The sequence below is a fragment of the Bombina bombina genome, chromosome 3, assembly GCF_027579735.1.
Source record: "Bombina bombina isolate aBomBom1 chromosome 3, aBomBom1.pri, whole genome shotgun sequence".
Taxonomy (NCBI): Eukaryota; Metazoa; Chordata; class Amphibia; order Anura; family Bombinatoridae; genus Bombina; species Bombina bombina.
Genome location: NC_069501.1, coordinates 346,347,709 through 346,356,047, shown reverse-complemented (window position 1 = coordinate 346,356,047; position 8,339 = coordinate 346,347,709). Strand labels below are relative to the sequence as shown.

The window sequence follows — 8,339 nt, the reverse complement described above, 5'->3', positions numbered from 1 at the left end:
ATACATAATGGGACTCAACAATTTTCTATCATGTGTATAAAAGAGCAACATGTAAACACAATGAAAATATGTATATTTCAAAACGTGTTACAAAGAAAAAAAATTGAAATACCCTGATATCAGCTGCATTTCTCTCTACTAATGTCCAATGGCCAAAAAGGAAAATTCACAAAATTCTATTGGCGGAGACAAGCACGCCCCTGCAAGCCTAACAACAGTATTGGTTTATTAGAACAGAAAGCATTTTCTTTTTATAATGTGTTTTAAAATTCTCTTTTATATGAAACTGGGAAAACAAATGCATGTCCCTTTAAACAAAGGCACAAATATACACTATACAGTCAACTGCTCAAGGCTGGCAACTACTGTGATCACCAGATTTTATATTATTAGTACTGTATTATTACAACTAAACATGTGGTCATATATTAAAGTATTTGTTTAATTACCAAAACACACACTGCTTTGTGTAAACATACCATTATATGTTGGACTTGCAAAAAAATACAAAAACTGTGCCTGAAGTATTCACTATAATAAACCAAATTTACAATCATTGCATGGGGGAGGGGTGGAGAAAACAAACAAAACATATTTAGCCATAGCTGCTATTAACAACCCACATCCGCAGTGGTTTAGTGATTTCCATTATTTATATTCTAAATAAAAACCAAAGCAAGCAACAAGTTGGCACCCATCCTCAAAATATAGATACAAAAAACAGAATAACGTGCATCATACTGATAGATGCCAAACTGGATTTTGTTCCTGGGATGATAATGAGGGCGGTGCTTATGAGCAAACAGAACCATAAAAGATATATGCCCTATCATAAATGTACAGCACACTGACATTTGACGTAAGGGATCAGGCGTTGTCTAACATAAAGCCCATGAATGGGATTCCCCTCCCCCAACTCCGGGGCTTGGGGAAACTCCACACCATCTGCAATGTGAATACCTTGCATTTTACACAGTTTATTTCCCCTCCCCCTTTTATTGCGCTTTAACTATAAATGCTGCAAAGAACACTTTGATATTACCATCCCCCATCTGGGTCAGAATTGCTATCAATTGTAACAACTATGAACGATTCAATATATATATATATGTTCAAAGCAACAAATAATAAATACACATGGCCAGTGTCAAAATGTCAGTTTAGCAGTTTCAAGTGTAAAATAAAACAGTGAACTGTTATAAAGGGTAACACATACATAGGTCTAAGCAGCACAACATCAAAGATCACAGGGAAGTTTTTACTATAGTGACACTTTCCTGACACTCACACAGAGCTATTTTAACAGGACAATCACCAAGCAGCTTAACAACTGTTCAATGCAATAGTTAATGAGACTCACCTCATACTCAACGTGGTATGAAAGACACAGCTTGCAGTTGAAGGAGCGGTTGTTTTCAGCCTCAACTTCTTGCAGGAAACACACTCTCACACAGGGACTTTTCTTCTTTTTACTTGCAGCACATAATTAATCTCCCCTTGTAGATCCTGGATTTTCACAACACCCCAAAAAAAAAAATATATATATAAAAAATATATATATATAAAAAATAAAATTCGAATGTAGATCTTTAACTACAAATCCTCCAGATTTAGGGGAAAAAAATATTGTAACAAATGTAATCCTACATAAAACTGGGTCCCAGTTGAGTGTAAAGTTTCCTTTTATTATGAATGTAAACTATGTGTTTTTTTTAGTTGGTTTGGTAAGCAGAAGGTACAGATAACTAGTTCATTAGCAGAGTTAGTTAGTCTGTGTTTGTGTGTGTGTGGGTGAAAGCTTCCAAAGACAGAAGCCGCAGCTCACAGAAGGGGGAAAGAGAGAGAGAGACACTGGCAGAAAAAAAAAATCCACACACACACACATACATAGAGAAACTGAGACACTGAGCCAGTGACCTCCTAGAAAAAAAAAAACCTCAGCTATTGACCTGAACTAGAAAAAAAATTAAAACAGATTATTTTAAAAAAAATCTTTAATAGGATTTTGTTACACCTCTCAGTTGAAAGTTATAACAAAGGACTGTGGTGCTGATCATTTTCAAACCAATTTTCTCTTCACAGTTCAACTAAAAAATGAAGTAGTACATAAATGACTGTACAAATAGTGACAAAATAAATATGTGGATCATACTGTAATATTGTAGCTCAACAAGAAAAGTAATACAATATCAGATCTAAATGTGTCTAAAGAAATAGACATTTTGTGTTTGTAAGTAAAATTATTCACCAAATAAATATATCAACATCTATTGGGTATATGAAATTTTAAAATAGTACAGTTAAATAATTAAAGAATACATTTTTAACTAGAAGGCCATGTGACATTACACACCACACATAAGTGCCTAATTATTTTAGCTATAGTTTGTATTACAATGTTAAATGCTCCTATCAAAATAAATACTTTTGAATTGTAACTATTTATAGTGACAACTTGAGAATTATGTTAGCAATAATGTTTAATACATTGTACATGTATTTAATATGTGCACTGAATACTATGTGACTATATGAAAAGAAAAACACAAAATATAGACTACAAAGAAAATACCACAATCATATTAATGGTATATTCACACTACTGCTTATTTGAGACAAATGTTTAGTGGTGTTTCAAAGATACAAATAGGAAATGATGGAACTTACAGACTCTCCATAACTGTGAATCAGCAGAACGGATTACATTAAAATTGATATTCAATAATGAAAACAGGTCTTATTTTTCATCGGATAACCTGTACGACCCTTTTCAGTTTCTTTACGGGTTAGCACATTTTCGTAGATTCCTTATATATTACAGTAGATTGAGAGAGAGAAGGGAAAAAAAAACAAATAAAAAGGGAGAAGGGTGCTTTAGAAACCCAGCATAAATACATGATGCAACATTGTCCTTGTTACATGTGCTTTCCATCCCCCATCTATTGCTGGTGGGAGTGCTGTTTTTTCTGCCTGTAGGGTCACATTGTGGTTGATTGATTCTCCTTTCGCCTTGCTCAGTCATTCAGATTTGGAAAGTAAATAACAAGTTGACATCATTACAGCTCTCTGCATTACTGTGACACATTCCTCTACTACCACGCAACGTCTAATAGAAGCGCAGCAAAACAGAAATAGATGTCTACACCCAGTGTTTTTTATGCTGTAATTTAGAATAATTATATATATATATATATATATATATATATATATATATATATATATATATATATATATATAAATTATATTTGCCAAAAAAATGTTTAAGTAGCAAAAATGTTTGATCAGTATATTTTAGTAGTAAAATTATAATGCAAAATCAAGCATTAAAAAGAACATATTTAGGAAGTAAGGAAACAATGGTAGCAGATAGGTTAGTATGTTTAGATTGGTGTACAGAAATTTAGGAAATATCCACCATTTTTATAATGGGCCATGTGAGAGTGTACATGACACTGCAGGATAACTTGATGCTTTATGATGGCCCATTATAATCATAAATATAGAGTTTAATATATAGAGTTTAACTCTCTCTCTCTCTCTCTCTCTCTCTCTCTCTCTCTCTCTCTCTATATATATATATATATATATATATCTATATCTATCTATATATCTATATATACATATATATATATATATATCATATAACAATATACAAATACAATAACATCCTTGAGAGGTTGGATAGGAGGGAGTTTTTCTTCCTCAAAAAAGAGCAAAACACAATGTTCAGCTTAGTTTTAGGACAGATGTTGTTTCTCATTGTAAAGTAGTTTATCAGCTGATCATTTCTTTACCCACCAGATCTTTATGACTCCTTTTACCTTATTTTAATTTTTTTGCAACCAATACTTTCCTTGCATTTACCCCATTCTCATTACCCCATCCTTTCCTTGACATTCCTCTCTGCTCTCAAGGCCTAAGGGTATTGTATGGCACTGATCAGCTGACCTCATAAGGCACAAGTCACAAGGTTCCTTAGCACCGCTGTAATAGGATAAATGATACTTAAAGAGGCCACAATATTTGGGAAGGGGTGAGCTTCTGGGAGGCTTATGTGTTTATCCCTTTACATTTATACAAATTGGGTTCACTTTCCAGATCAATTACTTAGTATCAACACACACTAATAGGTTGAATAATTAAATCTAAATAAGAGCCTGGTGGATCAATGGGGAGAGGTGACTGCTCAATGCCACTGTCCTCAATACTAATACAGTAAACATATTTACCAGCCAGAATACAAACTCAGTGTATCAAGTAAAAAGTAATGCTCATATTTCTGGGTGCTTTGCTTGATGGTAATACACAAAATACTGTTAATAAATGGTACTTAATAAGATTGACAAAATAATTTATGTAAGACTATAACACTCTATAAGACTGACAAGAGAACTCATAAGACTATAGTAAACAACTATATCTTAAAAATATAAAATAATAAATAAAATAATGACTCCATTTAGTTAAACATCTAAACCCCCCAAAACGATAACACAGAATACCAGAATAACTCAAACCTATGTGATGTGGCACAATACCAAGTTAATAGTCAGCTTAAAATGAGCCCACTACTAAATAAAAATATAAAAAAATACAAGAAACCAAGTATAACTGAAACAAAATTGTGTGGGTGCTTCTCAGATATAAAACAATAGCAAAATAAAATAAAAAAGAATAATAAAATATTTTTTCATTTCAATGATTTGAATAGTTTTATATAATTATTGGTTGTTGTTACATTATACTATGGGTCTTTATTAAGCACTAATAAATATATAATATGCCAAATAATTATATATCAAATATGATCAAAGTTCTATATTCTTAATTGTACTTCATTTTAATCAAAGAACAAGTTTGTAAATAGCAAAGTAAGTATATCAGAGGCATGAATGATGTATTCAACCATTCTTAAGTATGTGCTAAAAAATGTTAGGTGGGAAATCTAGTCAAAAATGTAAATGTGCATTTTTAAAATATACTTTTATTAGTAAAAATGTTTTTTCCTAAAATGTATAAATGTTTAGGGGCAAATGCCCATATGTTACTTATGCCCATTGCAGCAGCATACAAACACCACACCTTGGGCGCTATCATACGGCGCAGGTTTTGGCGCAAGCGTGGGAACTCGTGCCGCCCGTAATTTCACCTCGCACATCGGGGTATTACATATACTGCGACGTTAGATGCTAAACTGGCGTGAATAGGACAAACTGGCGAACTTCCGAAATGTGCGCAAATACACATTTTAGTCGTCACAAGTAACTTACGCCAGTATTTTGTCCACGGAAAGTCTCAATAAAGAGTAGTTTTATGCAAATTAGGCTAACACTCGTAAAAATTATCTAACAACGTAAAAAGGAGAGTAGAAACCTAAAATGCAGGTAACTAAAAGTCTAGGCAAAAGAAAGCACAACTGTATGAAATAAATGAGAGACTAGGGCGAATAAATGAGAGACTAGGGCCTTAAAGATGCACGGACCAAGTGGATACAGTCTTACCCCTTCGTGTCTAAATGTACATAGTAGCGTGAGCACCCGGAAGAAGCTCCATGCTGCTGTATTGAAAGGAGTGAAACGAGCTTTAAGACTCGTCACTTCGTCAGAGGACCCTTTGCCTGACTGTGGTCTACCCCTTGTCTCATCTGGAAATACTCAGTGGCTCAGGAGCTACAAATCAGGGTAGAGCAACCGCGTGAAAAAGACAGGTATTCTCATGAACTGTTATCTATTTGCACTTTACACATGCCTGTGAAAAAGATGCGGCGAGGGTAAGCTCCCCTTGACTCCTGATGTCCTCACGCTACTATGTACATTTAGACACAAAGGGGTAAGACTGTATCCACTTGGTCCGTGCATCTTTAAGGACACGCACTATACTTTGGATTACAATTATATATTACCTATACATGCAAAGTGATGAACATTTGCCTATTTTTGTATACTGGTGCACCAGTCCCCTGCACGGCCAATTCGACATTTTTATGCATCTTCTATATCCCTGTATGCATGTGATTGTATGTTTGGATGTATGCACTTATTTAGTGTAACTTTATTAAATCTATTTGTATTTCAAGAATTCGCCCTAGTCTCTCATTTATTTCATACAGTTGTGCTTTCTTTTGCCTAGACTTTTAGTTACCTGCATTTTAGGTTTCTACTCTCCTTTTTATGTTGTTAGATATTCACTTTTCTAGGATGCACCTGTATTTTTTATTGACTAATTAAGAGTGCTACTCACCCTGTTTTTCTTGACTCGTAAAAATTAACCGCTATTTCATATAAAAATGCGACACGTAATTACGCTATTCAAAATTCATATATAAACCCATGCGCAGCCGCCATTTTCTTCAGTGTGTTTGGATGGTTCGTTGAGCTACAGCACACTACACTGGAGTGGAGGATTAGTCAGAGTAGAGAGAGAGGCGCAAACAGAGGAGTTAGTTAGGTCGCATTGTTGTTTGATTAAGCTTGTACACTTACACATATTTTTACATATTGCACACATTTTGCATACATACATATACAAATACACCACACTTTTTTTTCTAACACCTGACACATTTTATTTGAATTTTACAGTGTGATAGGCTGAGTGTTTGGTTGTGATTGTGTGTGATTGACCTGGGAGTGAGTGTGAGTGTGTGTAGTGTGATTTAGTGTGAGGATGGCAGGGAGAGGTAGGGCGGAGGGGAGGAGGGGAGAGGAGTGGCAGGGAGAGGAGTATTGGAGAGGACAGGAGGAGCAGTGGGGTCCCTGTCAGGGAGTATGTGAAGTGGGGAGAGGGAGAACTAGAAGGGATGATGGGAGGGGAGATGCCCAAGAGCCCCAGAGACCAGGCACATCTAGGAGAGGGACAGAGGGTGCACATGGGGACAGAAGGGGGGAGGAGGGAGAGGATAGGGAGGAATCCACACCAGGGACATCACAGGGAGCAAGCCAGGTGTCCATGGAGGATGAGAGGCTGAGATGTCCCAACTTCTCATTTGATGAAAATGTTGCCCTAGTCCAGGCCATCATGGATAATTACAGTGCCCTCTTTGGACAGGAGAAGGGCAAAGGCAGTGCCAAAAGGCGAAAGACGGCATGGTTGGTGGTAGAGGATGCCGTCAACAGTGTGGCCCCACAGAGGAGGACTGTTGAGGGCCTTAAAAAGTGGTGGAATGACTGCAAGAGGCGGGTGAAAGAAAAGATGGGGCAGGAAGCTATGCACAAGAGGGGAACAGGCGGTGGTCCATCTCTGGACATATAATATAACACCTGGCAGGAGATGATACGCAGGTTCCTGAGTATCACAGCAGTCCGTGGACTTCCAGGGGCTTGTGACTCAGGGGCTGCAACCACAGCACATCATGCTGGTGAGTAACATCCCACACACCAGTATTATATGTATTTGAGATATAACTTTCTTTAATATCACACATTCATGTACATAATGAGGAGCATGGTATTTCGGCTACTAACAAAAACATCTACAATTATATTTGACATTAATGCTACTTAACACAATGCAATTCATGATATGAGGGGGAATAGTGCAATACTAACATGTCTCAGAGTAACACAGGCCACAAGCCACATGTAGAGTAGAGTTTTCAGTAAATGGACACTATAGCCATCACAATACTTTTAGCTCAAGAGAACAGGTTCTGTGCCTATATGAGGCTAAAGTAAATTGTTTGACCATAGTGTCACTTAAAGAACACATATTTTCCATCATTGACATGTACACATAACTATTGTATGAAAGACATACCTGTATGCTGCGCATATTAAAATCCCTCATAGTGCACATGCATGTTATAGAGTTTGACATGAGAATCAGTACAGGCCCTAGCATGTATCAATGCACATTGTATGCCCACATGGACATATATCTGACTGTACTAATCCCTCTCATCATTTGACTCCTCCACAGAACCTCCTGTCACGAGGTGTCAGGGTTTTTTCCCTGTTGTGTTTGCCATGTGCTGCTGGCAGCCATTTTACTCACCTCTCTTCCTGACTATGGAGCATTGTGGGGGATGCTGCTCATATCCTGCCCTTCCTTTTATGGCCAGACTGGTGTGCATCATCCATGTGAGACAGGATGCAGTCTCAGAATTGTGATGTCATCACTTATTATTTAAAGGGCCTCTGTTCAGTATGCATTGCCTTTGCGTTGTCTAAGACCTGTTTGTGAGACTTCATGTGTATTAACTTACTGCCTGACGTTCTTGCTGGTTCCGGATCCCTGGCTTGTTCCTGACTCTGCTGTTTTCCTTGTTCCTGATTCCGGATCATCTGACTATTCGCTTTGGCTCCTGACTTGGCTCGTCTGACTACCAGCTCTGGTTTTGA

General features: G+C 36.8%; 1 protein-coding gene across 1 annotated transcript in view; it reads right to left on the bottom strand.

Annotated features, from left to right (window-relative positions):
* TBL1X (transducin beta like 1 X-linked) overlaps positions 1-3,014 on the bottom strand; it is a 597,792-nt gene extending 594,778 nt beyond the window's left edge. Inside the window, exons 1-2 of the mRNA XM_053706454.1 lie at positions 2,668-3,014; positions 1,361-1,506 (exon numbers count right to left, since the gene is read on the bottom strand). The gene's annotated coding sequence lies outside the window, so the exon portion shown is untranslated. The remainder of the gene's footprint in view (positions 1-1,360; positions 1,507-2,667) is intronic.
* Between the last annotated feature and the right edge of the window lie 5,325 nt (positions 3,015-8,339).